Source organism: Anomaloglossus baeobatrachus, unplaced genomic scaffold, assembly GCF_048569485.1.
Source record: "Anomaloglossus baeobatrachus isolate aAnoBae1 unplaced genomic scaffold, aAnoBae1.hap1 Scaffold_328, whole genome shotgun sequence".
In the NCBI taxonomy this organism is placed as follows: domain Eukaryota; kingdom Metazoa; phylum Chordata; class Amphibia; order Anura; family Aromobatidae; genus Anomaloglossus; species Anomaloglossus baeobatrachus.
In genome coordinates this window covers 71,850-89,295 of record NW_027442665.1, presented here as the reverse complement: position 1 = coordinate 89,295, position 17,446 = coordinate 71,850, and the positions used below count along the sequence as shown (strand labels likewise).

Genomic DNA, 17,446 nt, shown 5'->3' with positions numbered 1-17,446 from the left:
GTATTATAGTAGTTATATTCTTGTACATAGGGGCAGTATTATAGCAGTTATATTCTTGTACATAGGGGGCAGTATTATAGCAGTTATATTCTTGTACATAGGGGGCAGTATTATAGCAGTTATATTCTTGTACATAGGGGGCAGAACTATAGCAGTTATATTCTTGTACATAGGGGCAGTATTATAGCAGTTATATTCTTGCACATAGGGGGCAGTATTATAGGAGTTATATTCTTGTACATAGGGGGCAGTATTATAGCAGTTATATTCTTGTACATAGGGGGCAGAATTATAGCAGTTATATTCTTGTACATAGGGGCAGTATTATAGCAGTTATATTCTTGTACATAGGGGCAGAATTATAGCAGTTATATTCTTGTACATAGGGGGCAGAACTATAGCAGTTATATTCTTGTACATAGGGGCAGTATTATAGCAGTTATATTCTTGCACATAGGGGGCAGTATTATAGGAGTTATATTCTTGTACATAGGGGGCAGTATTATAGCAGTTATATTCTTGTACATAGGGGGCAGAATTATAGTAGTTATATTCCTGTACATAGAACAGTATTATAGTAGTTATATTCTTGTATATAGGGGGCAGTATTATAGTAGTTATATTCTTGTACATAGAGGCAGTATTATAGTAGTTATATTCTTGTACATAGGGGGCAGTATTATAGTAGTTATATTCTTGTACATAGGGAGCAGTATTATAGTAGTTATATTCTTGTACATAGGGAGCAGTATTATACTAGTTATATTCTTGTACATAGGGAGCAGTATTATACTAGTTATATTCTTGTACATAGGGGGCAGTATTAAAGTAGTTATATTCTTGTACATAGGGGGCAGTATTATAGTAGTTATATTCTTGTACATAGGGAGCAGTATTATAGCAGTTATATTCTTGTACATAGGGAGCAGTATTATACTAGTTATATTCTTGTACATAGGGGGCAGTATTATAGTAGTTATATTCTTGTACATAGGGGAAGTATTATAGTAGTTATATTCTTGTACATAGGGGGCAGTATTATAGTAGTTATATTCTTGTACATAGGGGCAGTATTATAGTAGTTATATTCTTGTACATAGGGGCAGTATTATAGCAGTTATATTCTTGTACATAGGAGCAGTATTATAGCAGTTATATTCTTGTACATAGGGGGCAGTATTATAGTAGTTATATTCTTGTACATAGGGGCAGTATTATAGTAGTTATATTCTTGTACATAGGGGGCAGTATTATAGTAGTTATATTCTTGTACATAGGGAGCAGTATTATAGCAGTTATATTCTTGTACATAGGGAGCAGTATTATACTAGTTATATTCTTGTACATAGGGGCAGTATTATAGTAGTTATATTCTTGTACATAGGGAGCAGTATTATACTAGTTATATTCTTGTACATAGGGGCAGTATTATAGCAGTTATATTCTTGTACATAGGGGCAGTATTATAGCAGTTATATTCTTGTACATAGGGGGAAGTATTATAGCAGTTATATTCTTGTACATAGGGGGCAGAATTATAGCAGTTATATTCTTGTACATAGGGGGCAGTATTATAGTAGTTATATTCTTGTACATAGGGGGCAGTATTATAGTAGTTATATTCTTGTACATAGGGAGCAGTATTATACTAGTTATATTCTTGTACATAGGGAGCAGTATTATACTAGTTATATTCTTGTACATAGGGGCAGTATTATAGTAGTTATATTCTTGTACATAGGGGCAGTATTATAGCAGTTATATTCTTGTACATAGGGGGCAGTATTATAGCAGTTATATTCTTGTACATAGGGGGCAGTATTATAGCAGTTATATTCTTGTACATAGGGGGCAGTATTATAGCAGTTATATTCTTGTACATAGGGGGCAGAATTATAGCAGTTATATTCTTGTACATAGGGGGCAGTATTATAGCAGTTATATTCTTGTACATAGGGGGCAGAATTATAGTAATTATATTCTTGTATATAGGGGTCAGTATTATAGTAGTTTTATTCTTGTACATACGGGCAGTATTATAGCAGTTATATTCTTGTACATAGGGGCAGTATTATACTAGTTATATTCTTGTACATAGGGGCAGTATTATAGTAGTTATATTCTTGTACATAGGGGCAGTATTATAGTAGTTATATTCTTGTACATAGGAGCAGTATTATAGTAGTTATATTCTTGTATATAGGGGGCATTATTATAGTAGTTATATTCTTGTACATAGGAGCAGTATTATAGTAGTTATATTCTTGTACATAGGGCCAGTATTATAGTAGTTATATTCTTGTACATAGGAGCAGTATTATAGTAGTTATATTCTTGTACATAGGAGCAGTATTATAGTAGTTATATTTTTGTACATAAGGAGCAGTATTATAGTAGTTATATTCTTGTACATAGGAGCAGTATTATAGTAGTTATATTCTTGTACATAGGAGCAGTATTATAGTAGTTATATTCTTGTACATAGGAGCAGTATTATAGTAGTTATATTCTTGTACATAGGGGGCAGTATTATAGTAGTTATATTCTTGTACATAGGAGCAGTATTATAGTAGTTATATTCTTGTACATAGGGGGCAGTATTATAGTAGTTATATTCTTGTACATAGGGGGCAGTATTATAGTAGTTATATTCTTGTACATAGGGGCAGTATTATATTAGTTATATTCTTGTACATAGGGAGCAGTATTATAGTAGTTATATTCTTGCACATAGGGGCAGTATTATAGTAGTTATATTCTTGTACATAGGAGCAGTTTTATAGTAGTTATATTCTTGTATATAGGTGGCAGTTTTATAGTAGTTATATTCTTGTACATAGGGGCAGTATTATAGTAGTTATATTCTTGCTCATAGGGGCAGTATTATAGTAGTTATATTCTTGTACATAGGAGCAGTTTTATAGTAGTTATATTCTTGTATATAGGGGCAGTATTATAGTAGTTATATTCTTGCTCATAGGGGCAGTATTATAGTAGTTATATTCTTGTACATAGGAGCAGTTTTATAGTAGTTATATTCTTGTATATAGGGGCAGTATTATAGTAGTTATATTCTTGTACATAGGGGGCAGTATTATAGTAGATATATTCTTGTATATAGGAGCCGTATTATAATAGTTATATTCTTGTACATAGGGGCAGTATTATAGTAGATATATTCTTGTATATAGGAGCAGTATTATAGTAGATATATTCTTGTACATGGGGCAGTATTATAGTAGCTATATTCTTGTACATAGGAGCAGTATTATAGTAGATATATTCTTGTACATAGGAGCAGTATTATAGTATATATATTCTTGTATATAGGGGCAGTATTATAGCAGTTATATTCTTGTATATAGGGGCAGTATTATAGTAGTTATATTCTTGTACATAGGAGCCGTATTATAATAGTTATATTCTTGTACATAAGAGCAGTATTATAGTAGTTATATTCTTGTATATAGGGGCAGTATTATAGTAGTTATATTCCTGTACATGGGGGCAGTATTATAGTAGATATATTCTTGTACATAGGGGCAGTATTATAGTAGTTATATTCCTGTACATGGGGGCAGTATTATAGTAGATATATTCTTGCACATAGGGGCAGTATTATAGTGGTTATATTCTTGTACATAGGAGTCGTATTATAATAGTTATATTCTTGTACATAGTGGCAGTATTATAGTAGTTATATTGTTGTACATAGGGGCAGTATTATAGTAGTTATATTCTTGTACATAGGGGGCAGTATTATAGTAGTTATATTCTTGTACATTGGGGCAGTATTATAGCAGTTATATTCTTGTACATAGGGGCAGCATTATAGTAGTTATATTCTTGTACATAGCAGCAGCATTATAGTAGTTATATTCTTGTACATAGGGGCAGTATTATAGTAGTTATATTCTTGTACATAGCAGCAGTATTATAGTAGTTATATTCTTGTACATAGCAGCAGTATTATAGTAGTTATATTCTTGTACATAGGGGCAGTATTATAGTAGTTATATTCTTGTACATAGGGGCAGTATTATAGTAGTTATATTCTTGTACATAGGGGCAGTATTATAGTAGATATATTCTTGTACATAGGGGGCAGTATTATAGTAGTTATATTCTTGTACATAGGGGCAGTAGTATAGTAGTTATATTCGTGTACATAGGGGGCAGTATTATAGTAGTTATATTCTTGTACATAGGGGCAGTATTATAGTAGTTATATTCTTGTAGATAGGGGCAGTATTATAGTAGTTATATTCTTGTACATAGGGGCAGTATTATAGTAGTTATATTCTTGTACGTAGGGGGCAGTATTATAGTAGTTATATTCTTGTACATAGGGGGCAGTATTATAGTAGTTATATTCTTGTACATAGGGGAAGTATTATAGTAGTTATATTCTTGTACATAGGGGGCAGTATTATAGTAGTTATATTCTTGTACATAGGGGCAGTATTATAGTAGTTATATTCTTGTACATAGGGGCAGTATTATAGTAGATATATTCTTGTACATAGGGGGCAGTATTATAGTAGTTATATTCTTGTACATAGGGGCAGTATTATACTAGTTATATTCTTGTACATAGGGAGCAGTATTATACTAGTTATATTCTTGTACATAGGGGGCAGTATTAAAGTAGTTATATTCTTGTACATAGGGGGCAGTATTATAGTAGTTATATTCTTGTACATAGGGGCAGTATTATAGTAGTTATATTCTTGTACGTAGGGAGCAGTATTATAGTAGTTATATTCTTGTACATAGGGAGCAGTATTATACTAGTTATATTCTTGTACATAGGGAGCAGTATTATACTAGTTATATTCTTGTACATAGGGGGCAGTATTAAAGTAGTTATATTCTTGTACATAGGGGGCAGTATTATAGTAGTTATATTCTTGTACATAGGGAGCAGTATTATAGCAGTTATATTCTTGTACATAGGGAGCAGTATTATACTAGTTATATTCTTGTACATAGGGGGCAGTATTATAGTAGTTATATTCTTGTACATAGGGGAAGTATTATAGTAGTTATATTCTTGTACATAGGGGGCAGTATTATAGTAGTTATATTCTTGTACATAGGGGCAGTATTATAGTAGTTATATTCTTGTACATAGGGGCAGTATTATAGCAGTTATATTCTTGTACATAGGAGCAGTATTATAGCAGTTATATTCTTGTACATAGGGGGCAGTATTATAGTAGTTATATTCTTGTACATAGGGGCAGTATTATAGTAGTTATATTCTTGTACATAGGGGGCAGTATTATAGTAGTTATATTCTTGTACATAGGGAGCAGTATTATAGCAGTTATATTCTTGTACATAGGGAGCAGTATTATACTAGTTATATTCTTGTACATAGGGGCAGTATTATAGTAGTTATATTCTTGTACATAGGGAGCAGTATTATACTAGTTATATTCTTGTACATAGGGGCAGTATTATAGCAGTTATATTCTTGTACATAGGGGCAGTATTATAGCAGTTATATTCTTGTACATAGGGGGAAGTATTATAGCAGTTATATTCTTGTACATAGGGGGCAGAATTATAGCAGTTATATTCTTGTACATAGGGGGCAGTATTATAGTAGTTATATTCTTGTACATAGGGGGCAGTATTATAGTAGTTATATTCTTGTACATAGGGAGCAGTATTATACTAGTTATATTCTTGTACATAGGGAGCAGTATTATACTAGTTATATTCTTGTACATAGGGGCAGTATTATAGTAGTTATATTCTTGTACATAGGGGCAGTATTATAGCAGTTATATTCTTGTACATAGGGGGCAGTATTATAGCAGTTATATTCTTGTACATAGGGGGCAGTATTATAGCAGTTATATTCTTGTACATAGGGGGCAGTATTATAGCAGTTATATTCTTGTACATAGGGGGCAGAATTATAGCAGTTATATTCTTGTACATAGGGGGCAGTATTATAGCAGTTATATTCTTGTACATAGGGGGCAGAATTATAGTAATTATATTCTTGTATATAGGGGTCAGTATTATAGTAGTTTTATTCTTGTACATACGGGCAGTATTATAGCAGTTATATTCTTGTACATAGGGGCAGTATTATACTAGTTATATTCTTGTACATAGGGGCAGTATTATAGTAGTTATATTCTTGTACATAGGGGCAGTATTATAGTAGTTATATTCTTGTACATAGGAGCAGTATTATAGTAGTTATATTCTTGTATATAGGGGGCATTATTATAGTAGTTATATTCTTGTACATAGGAGCAGTATTATAGTAGTTATATTCTTGTACATAGGGCCAGTATTATAGTAGTTATATTCTTGTACATAGGAGCAGTATTATAGTAGTTATATTCTTGTACATAGGAGCAGTATTATAGTAGTTATATTTTTGTACATAAGGAGCAGTATTATAGTAGTTATATTCTTGTACATAGGAGCAGTATTATAGTAGTTATATTCTTGTACATAGGAGCAGTATTATAGTAGTTATATTCTTGTACATAGGAGCAGTATTATAGTAGTTATATTCTTGTACATAGGGGGCAGTATTATAGTAGTTATATTCTTGTACATAGGAGCAGTATTATAGTAGTTATATTCTTGTACATAGGGGGCAGTATTATAGTAGTTATATTCTTGTACATAGGGGGCAGTATTATAGTAGTTATATTCTTGTACATAGGGGCAGTATTATATTAGTTATATTCTTGTACATAGGGAGCAGTATTATAGTAGTTATATTCTTGCACATAGGGGCAGTATTATAGTAGTTATATTCTTGTACATAGGAGCAGTTTTATAGTAGTTATATTCTTGTATATAGGTGGCAGTTTTATAGTAGTTATATTCTTGTACATAGGGGCAGTATTATAGTAGTTATATTCTTGCTCATAGGGGCAGTATTATAGTAGTTATATTCTTGTACATAGGAGCAGTTTTATAGTAGTTATATTCTTGTATATAGGGGCAGTATTATAGTAGTTATATTCTTGCTCATAGGGGCAGTATTATAGTAGTTATATTCTTGTACATAGGAGCAGTTTTATAGTAGTTATATTCTTGTATATAGGGGCAGTATTATAGTAGTTATATTCTTGTACATAGGGGGCAGTATTATAGTAGATATATTCTTGTATATAGGAGCCGTATTATAATAGTTATATTCTTGTACATAGGGGCAGTATTATAGTAGATATATTCTTGTATATAGGAGCAGTATTATAGTAGATATATTCTTGTACATGGGGCAGTATTATAGTAGCTATATTCTTGTACATAGGAGCAGTATTATAGTAGATATATTCTTGTACATAGGAGCAGTATTATAGTATATATATTCTTGTATATAGGGGCAGTATTATAGCAGTTATATTCTTGTATATAGGGGCAGTATTATAGTAGTTATATTCTTGTACATAGGAGCCGTATTATAATAGTTATATTCTTGTACATAAGAGCAGTATTATAGTAGTTATATTCTTGTATATAGGGGCAGTATTATAGTAGTTATATTCCTGTACATGGGGGCAGTATTATAGTAGATATATTCTTGTACATAGGGGCAGTATTATAGTAGTTATATTCCTGTACATGGGGGCAGTATTATAGTAGATATATTCTTGCACATAGGGGCAGTATTATAGTGGTTATATTCTTGTACATAGGAGTCGTATTATAATAGTTATATTCTTGTACATAGTGGCAGTATTATAGTAGTTATATTGTTGTACATAGGGGCAGTATTATAGTAGTTATATTCTTGTACATAGGGGGCAGTATTATAGTAGTTATATTCTTGTACATTGGGGCAGTATTATAGCAGTTATATTCTTGTACATAGGGGCAGCATTATAGTAGTTATATTCTTGTACATAGCAGCAGCATTATAGTAGTTATATTCTTGTACATAGGGGCAGTATTATAGTAGTTATATTCTTGTACATAGCAGCAGTATTATAGTAGTTATATTCTTGTACATAGCAGCAGTATTATAGTAGTTATATTCTTGTACATAGGGGCAGTATTATAGTAGTTATATTCTTGTACATAGGGGCAGTATTATAGTAGTTATATTCTTGTACATAGGGGCAGTATTATAGTAGATATATTCTTGTACATAGGGGGCAGTATTATAGTAGTTATATTCTTGTACATAGGGGCAGTAGTATAGTAGTTATATTCGTGTACATAGGGGGCAGTATTATAGTAGTTATATTCTTGTACATAGGGGCAGTATTATAGTAGTTATATTCTTGTAGATAGGGGCAGTATTATAGTAGTTATATTCTTGTACATAGGGGCAGTATTATAGTAGTTATATTCTTGTACGTAGGGGGCAGTATTATAGTAGTTATATTCTTGTACATAGGGGGCAGTATTATAGTAGTTATATTCTTGTACATAGGGGAAGTATTATAGTAGTTATATTCTTGTACATAGGGGGCAGTATTATAGTAGTTATATTCTTGTACATAGGGGCAGTATTATAGTAGTTATATTCTTGTACATAGGGGCAGTATTATAGTAGATATATTCTTGTACATAGGGGGCAGTATTATAGTAGTTATATTCTTGTACATAGGGGCAGTAGTATAGTAGTTATATTCGTGTACATAGGGGGCAGTATTATAGTAGTTATATTCTTGTACATAGGGGCAGTATTATAGTAGTTATATTCTTGTAGATAGGGGCAGTATTATAGTAGTTATATTCTTGTACATAGGGGCAGTATTATAGTAGTTATATTCTTGTACGTAGGGGGCAGTATTATAGTAGTTATATTCTTGTACATAGGGGGCAGTATTATAGTAGTTATATTCTTGTACATAGGGGGCAGTATTATAGTAGTTATATTCTTGTACATAGGGGCAGTATTATAGTAGTTATATTCTTGTACGTAGGGGGCAGTATTATAGTAGTTATATTCTTGTACATAGGGGGCAGTATTATAGTAGTTATATTCTTGTATATAGGGGGCAGTATTATAGTAGTTATATTCTTGTATATAGGGGCAGTATTATAGTAGTTATATTCTTGTACATAGGGGGCAGTATTATAGTAGATATATTCTTGCACATAGGGGCAGTATTATAGTAGTTATATTCTTGTATATAGGGGCAGTATTATAGTAGTTATATTCTTGTACATAGGGGGCAGTATTATAGTAGCTATATTCCTGTACATAGCGGGTGAGGGGCTTCAGCGTCTGTCACCCCTCCACTGTAATTCTGTCTTTTCTTAGAGAAGCCCTGCAGGGTTCGCAGACACCGGCACCTCCAGATAGGGACCCCAATTATCTCAGCGCTCCCTGATTCCGTCATTTAGTGCTCGACACAGTCCATACTTTCGTGGGGGTCCGCTGCCCCCTGACTCATCTCATCCGCACAGTGTTGTGTGGCACAGCTGGATTCAATCTACAGAGAAGAAAGCAAATCTCAGTTATACAAGGGAGGACACAGCTATGTAGTGCGGGGTCCACACAGGCTCCGAGAAATTCCTGAGTGTGTGGAAAACACTCACAGATGCATTTATCTGCAGAGATATATGTGCTGCACATTACATGGTGGATAGAAGACTCCAGCCACCACTAGGGGGAGCTCCCTGTATATAGAGATACATGATAAGATCCTGTCTGCAGCCACCACTAGGGGGAGCTCCCTGTATACAGAGATACATGATAAGATCCTGTCTGCAGTCACCACTAGGGGGAGCTCCCTGTATACAGAGATACATGATACGATTCTGTCTGAAGCCACCACTAGGGGGAGCTCCCTGTATACAGAGATACATGATAAGATCCTGTCTGCAGTCACCACTAGGGGGAGCTCCCCGTATACAGAGATACATGATAAGCTCCTGTCTGCAGCCACCACTAGGGGGAGCTCCCTGTATACAGAGATACATGATAAGATCCTGTCTGCAGCCACCACTAGGGGAGCTCCCTGTATACAGAGATACATGATAAGATCCTATCTGCATCCACCACTAGGGGGAGCTCCCTGTATACAGAGATACATGATAAGATCCTATCTGCATCCACCACTAGGGGGAGCTCCCTGTATACAGAGATACATGATAAGATCCTTTCTGCATCCACCACTAGGGGGAGCTCCCTGTATACAGAGATACATGATAAGATCCTGTCTGCAGCCACCACTAGGGGGAGCTCCCTGTATACAGAGATACATGATAAGATCCTATCTGCAGTCACCACTAGGGGGAGCTCCCTTTATACAGAGATACAGAAGATCCTGTCTGCAGCCACCACTAGGAGGAGCTCCCTGTATACAGAGATACATGTTAAGATCCTGTCTGCAGCCACCACTAGGGGGAGCTCACTGTATACAGAGATACAGAAGATCCTGTCTGCAGCCACCACTAGGGGGAGCTCCCTGTATACAGAGATACAGAAGATCCTATCTGCAGTCACCACTAGGAGGAGCTCCCTGTATACAGAGACACATGATAAGATCCTATCTGCAGTCACCACTAGAGGGAGCTCCCTGTATACAGAGATACATGATAAGGTCCTGTCTGCAGCCACCACTAGGGGGAGCTCCCTGTATACAGAGATACATGATAAGCTCCTGTCTGCAGCCACCACTAGGGGGAGCTCCCTGTATACAGAGATACATGATAAGATCCTGTCTGCAGCCACCACTAGGGGGAGCTCCCTGTATACAGAGATACATGATAAGATCCTGTCTGCAGCCACCACTAGGGGGAGCTCCCTGTATACAGAGATACATGGTAAGATCCTGTCTGCAGCCACCACTAGAGGGAGCTCCCTGTATACAGAGATACATGATAAGATCCTATCTGCAGTCACCACTAGGGGGAGCTCCCTGTATACAGAGATACATGATAAGATCCTGTCTGTAGCCACCACTAGGGGGAGCTCCCTGTATACAGAGATACATGATAAGATCCTGTCTGCAGCCACCACTAGGGGGAGATCCCTGTATACAGAGATACATGATAAGATCATGTCTGCAGTCACCACTAGGGGGAGCTCCCTGTATACAGAGATACATGATAAGATCCTGTCTGCAGCCACCACTAGGGGGAGCTCCCTGTATACAGAGATACATGATAAGATCATGTCTGCAGTCAGCACTAGGGGGAGCTCCCTGTATACAGAGATACATGATAAGATCCTGTCTGCAGCCACCACTAGGGGGAGCTCCCTGTATACAGAGATACATGATAAGATCCTGTATGCAGTCACCACTAGGGGGAGCTCCCTGTATATAGAGATACATGATAAGATCCTGTCTGCAGCCACCACTAGGGGGAGGTCCCTGTATACAGAGATACATGATAAGATCCTGTCTGCAGCCACCACTAGGGGGAGCCCCCTGTATACAGAGATACATGATAAGATCCTGTCTGCAGCCACCACTAGGGAGAGCTCCCTGTATACAGAGATACATGATAAGATCCTGTCTGCAGCCACCACTAGGGGGGGCTCCCTGTATACAGAGATACATGATAAGATCCTGTCTGCAGCCACCACTAGGGGGAGCTCCCTGTATACACAGATACATGATAAGATCCTGTCTGCAGCCACCACTAGGGGGAGCTCCCTGTATACAGAGATACATGATAAGATCCTGTCTGCAGACACCACTAGGGGGAGCTCCCTGTATACAGAGATACATGATAAGATCCTGTCTGCAGCCACCACTAGGGGGAGCTCCCTGTATACAGAGATACATGATAAGATCCTTTCTGCAGTCACCACTAGGGGGAGGTCACTGTATACATAGATACATGATAAGATCCTGTCTGCAGCCACCACTAGGGGGAGCTCCCTGTATACAGAGATACATAATAAGATCCTGTCTGCAGCCACCACTAGGGGGAGCTCCCTGTATACAGATATACATGATAAGATCCTGTCTGCAGCCACCACTAGGGGGAGCTCCTTGTATACAGAGACACATGATAAGATCCTGTCTGCAGTCACCACTAGGGAGAGCTCCCTGTATACAGAGATACATGATAAGATCCTGTCTGCGGTCACCACTAGGGGGAGCTCCCTGTATACAGAGATACATGATAAGATCCTGTCTGCAGTCACCACTAGGGGGAGCTCCCTGTATACAGATATCCATGATAAGATCCTGTCTGCAGCCACCACTAGGGGCAGCTCCCTGTATACAGATACATGATAAGATCCTGTCTGCAGCCACCACTAGGGGGAGCTCCCTGTATACAGAGATACATGATAAGATCCTGTCTGCAGCCACCACTAGGGGGAGCTCCCTGTATACAGAGATACATGATAAGATCCTGTCTGCAGCCACCACTAGGGGGAGCTCCCTGTATACAGAGACACATGATAAGATCCTGTCTGCAGTCACCACTAGGGGGAGCTCCCTGTATACAGATACATGATAAGATCCTGTCTGCAGTCACCACTAGGGGGAGCTCCCTGTATACAGATACATGATAAGATCCTGTCTGCAGCCACCACTAGGGGGAGCTCCCTGTATACAGAGATACATGATGAGATCCTGTCTGCAGCCACCACTAGGGGGAGCTCCCTGTATACAGAGATACATGATAAGATCCTGTCTGCAGCCATCACTAGGGGGAGCTCCCTGTATACAGAGATACATGATAAGATCCTGTCTGCAGTCACCACTAGGGGGAGCTCCCTGTATACAGAGATACATGATAAGATCCTGTCTGCAGTCACCACTAGGGGGAGCTCCCTGTATACAGAGATACATGATAAGATCCTGTCTGCAGCCACCACTAGGGGGAGCTCCCTGTATACAGAGATACATGATAAGATCCTGTCTGCAGCCACCACTAGGGGGAGCTCCCTGTATACAGAGATACATGATAACATCCTGTGTGCAGCCACCACTAGGGGGAGCTCCCTGTATACAGAGATACATGATGAGATCCTGTCTGCAGTCACCACTAGGGGGAGCTCCCTGTATACAGTGATACATGATAAGATCCTGTCTGCAGCCACCACTAGGGGGAGGTCCCTGTATACAGAGATACATGATAAGATCCTGTCTGCAGCCACCACTAGGGGGAGCCCCCTGTATACAGAGATACATGATAAGATCCTGTCTGCAGCCACCACTAGGAGGAGCTCCCTGTATACAGAGATACATGATAAGATCCTGTCTGCAGACACCACTAGGGGGAGCTCCCTGTATACAGAGATACATGATAAGATCCTGTCTGCAGCCACCACTAGGGGGAGCTCCCTGTATACAGAGATACATGATAAGATCCTGTCTGCAGTCACCACTAGGGGGAGCTCCCTGTATACAGAGATACATGATAAGATCCTGTCTGCAGCCACCACTAGGGGGAGCTCCCTGTATACAGAGATACATGATAAGATCCTGTCTGCAGCCACCACTAGGGGGAGCTCCCTGTATACAGAGATACATGATAAGATCCTTTCTGCAGTCACCACTAGGGGGAGGTCACTGTATACAGAGATACATGATAAGATCCTGTCTGCAGCCACCACTAGGGGGAGCTCCCTGTATACAGAGATACATGATAAGATCCTGTCTGCAGTCACCACTAGGGGGAGCTCCCTGTATACAGAGATACATGATAAGATCCTGTCTGCAGCCACCACTAGGAGGAGCTCCCTGTATACAGAGATACATGATAAGATCCTGTCTGCAGCCACCACTAGGAGGAGCTCCCTGTATACAGAGATACATGATAAAATCCTGTCTGCAGCCACCACTAGGGGGCGCTCCCTGTATACAGAGATACATGATAAGATGCTGTCTGCAGTCACCACTAGGGGGAGCTCCCTGTATACAGAGATACATGATAAGATCCTGTCTGCAGCCACCACTAGGGGGAGCTCCCTGTATACAGATATACATGATAAGATCCTGTCTGCAGCCACCACTAGGGGGAGCTCCCTGTATACAGAGATACATGATAAGATCCTTTCTGCAGTCACCACTAGGGGGAGCTCCTTGTATACAGAGACACATGATAAGATCCTGTCTGCAGCCACCACTAGGGGGAGCTCCTTGTATACAGAGACACATGATAAGATCCTGTCTGCAGTCACCACTAGGGAGAGCTCCCTGTATACAGAGATACATGATAAGATCCTGTCTGCGGTCACCACTAGGGGGAGCTCCCTGTATACAGAGATACATGATAAGATCCTGTCTGCAGTCACCACTAGGGGGAGCTCCCTGTATACAGAGATACATGATAAGATCCTGTCTGCAGTCACCACTAGGGGGAGCTCCCTGTATACAGATATCCATGATAAGATCCTGTCTGCAGCCACCACTAGGGGCAGCTCCCTGTATACAGAGATACATGATAAGATCCTGTCTGCAGCCACCACTAGGGGGAGCTCCCTGTATACAGAGATACATGATAAGATCCTGTCTGCAGCCACCACTAGGGGGAGCTCCCTGTATACAGAGATACATGATAAGATCCTGTCTGCAGCCACCACTAGGGGGAGCTCCCTGTATACAGAGACACATGATAAGATCCTGTCTGCAGTCACCACTAGGGGGAGCTCCCTGTATACAGATACATGATAAGATCCTGTCTGCAGTCACCACTAGGGGGAGCTCCCTGTATACAGAGATGCATGATAAGGTCCTGTCTGCAGTCACCACTAGGGGGAGCTCCCTGTATACAGAGATGCATGATAAGGTCCTGTCTGCAGTCACCACTAGGGGGAGCTCCCTGTATACAGAGATACATGATAAGATCCTGTGTGCAGCCACCACTAGGGGGAGCTCCCTGTATACAGAGATACATGATAAGATCCTGTCTGCAGCCACCACTAGGGAGAGCTCCCTGTATACAGATACATGATAAGATCCTGTCTGCAGCCACCACTAGGGGGAGCTCCCTGTATACAGAGATACATGATAAGATCCTGTCTGCAGTCACCACTAGGGGGAGCTCCCTGTATACAGAGATACATGATAAGATCCTGTCTGCAGTCACCACTAGGGGGAGCTGCCTGTATACAGAGATACATGATAAGATCCTGTCTGCAGCCACCACTAGGGGGAGCTCCCTGTATACAGAGATACATGATAAGATCCTGTCTGCAGCCACCACTAGGGGGAGCTCCCTGTATACAGAGATACATGATAACATCCTGTGTGCAGCCACCACTAGGGGGAGCTCCCTGTATACAGAGATACATGATGAGATCCTGTCTGCAGACACCACTAGGGGGAGCTCCCTGTATACAGAGACACATGATAATATCCTGTCTGCAGCCACCACTAGGGGGAGCTCCCTGTATACAGAGATACATGATAAGATCCTGTCTGCAGTCACCACTAGAGGGAGCTCCCTGTATACAGAGATACATGATAACATCCTGTCTGCAGCCACCACTAGGGGGAGCTCCCTGTATACAGAGATACATGATAAGATCCTGTCTGCAGTCACCACTAGGGGGAGCTCCCTGTATACAGAGATACATGATAAGATCCTGTCTGCAGCCACCACTAGGGGGAGCTCCCTGTATACAGAGATACATGATAAGATCCTGTCTGCAGCCACCACTAGGGGGAGCTCCCTGTATACAGAGATACATGATAAGATCCTGTCTGCAGTCACCACTAGGGGGAGCTCCATGTAAACAGAGATACATGATAAGATCCTGTCTGCAGCCACCACTAGGGGGAGCTCCCTGTATACAGAGATACATGATAAGATCCTGCCTGCAGCCACCACTAGGGGGAGCTCCCTGTATACAGAGATACATGATAAGATCCTGTCTGCAGCCACCACTAGGGGGAGCTCCCTGTATACAGAGATACATGATAAGATCCTGTCTGCAGCCACCACTAGGTGGAGCTCCCTGTATACAGAGATACATGATAAGATACTGCCTGCAGTCACCACTAGGGGGAGCTCCCTGTATACAGAGATACATGATAAGATACTGCCTGCAGCCACCACTAGGGGGAGCTCCCTGTATACAGAGATACATGATAAGATCCTGTCTGCAGTCACAACTAGGGAGAGCTCCCTGTATACAGAGATACATGATAAATTCCTGTCTTCAGTCACCACTAGGGAGAGCTCCCTGTATACAGAGATACATGATAAGATCCTTTCTGCAGTCATCACTAGGGGGAGCTCCCTGTATACAGAGGTACATGATAAGATCCTGTCTGCAGTCACCACTAGGTGGAGCTCCCTGTATACAGAGATACATGATAAGATCCTGTCTGCAGTCACCACTAGGGAGAGCTCCCTGTATACAGATATACATGATAAGATCCTGTCTGCAGCCACCACTAGGGGGAGCTCCCTGTATACAGAGATACATGATAAGATCCTTTCTGCAGTCATCACTAGGGGGAGCTCCCTGTATACAGAGACACATGATAAGATCCTGTCTGCAGCCACCACTAGGGGGAGCTCCCTGTATACAGAGATACATGATAAGATCCTGTCTGCAGCCACCACTAGGGGGAGCTCCCTGTATACAGAGATACATGATAAGATCCTGTCTGCAGCCTCCACTAGGGGGAGATCCCTGTATACAGAGATACATGATAAGATCCTGTCTGCAGCCACCACTAGGGGGAGCTCCCTGTATACAGAGATACATGATAAGATGCTGTCTGCAGTCACCACTAGGGGGAGCTACCTGTATACAGAGATACATGATAAGATCCTGTCTGCAGCCACCACTAGGGAGAGCTCCCTGTATACAGAGATACATGATAAGATCCTTTCTGCAGTCACCACTAGGGGGAGCTCCCTGTATACAGAGACACATGATAAGATCCTTTCTGCAGCCACCACTAGGGGGAGCTCCCTGTATACAGAGATACATGATAAGATCCTGTCTGCAGTCACCACTAGGGGGAGCTCCCTGTATACAGAGATACATGATAAGATGCTGTCTGCAGTCACCACTAGGGGGAGCTCCCTGTATACAGAGATACATGATATTATCCTGTCTGCAGTCACCACTAGTGGGAGCTCCCTGTATACAGAGATACATGATAAGATCCTGTCTGCAGTCACCACTAGGGGGAGCTCCCTGTATACAGAGATACATGATAAGATCCTGTCTGCAGCCACCACTAGTGGGAGCTCCCTGTATACAGAGATACATGATAAGATCCTGTCTGCAGCCACCACTAGGGGGAGCTCCCTGTATACAGAGATACATGATAAGATCCTGTCTGCAGCCACCACTAGGTGGAGCTCCCTGTATACAGAGATACATGATAAGATCATGTCTGCAGTCACCACTAGGGGGAGCTCCCTGTATACAGAGATACATGATAAGATCCTGTCTGCAGTCACCACTAGGGGGAGCTCCCTGTATACAGAGATACATGATAAGATCCTGTCTGCAGCCACCACTAGGGGGAGCTCCCTGTATACAGAGATACATGATAAGATACTGCCTGCAGTCACC

The 17,446-nt window shown here is 40.3% G+C and overlaps 1 protein-coding gene across 2 annotated transcripts in view; it reads left to right on the top strand.

Moving 5' to 3' along the window:
• LRRC24 (leucine rich repeat containing 24) overlaps positions 1–17,446 on the top strand; it is a 148,367-nt gene that overhangs the window by 75,003 nt on the left and 55,918 nt on the right. The gene's annotated exons all lie outside the window — the stretch shown is intronic.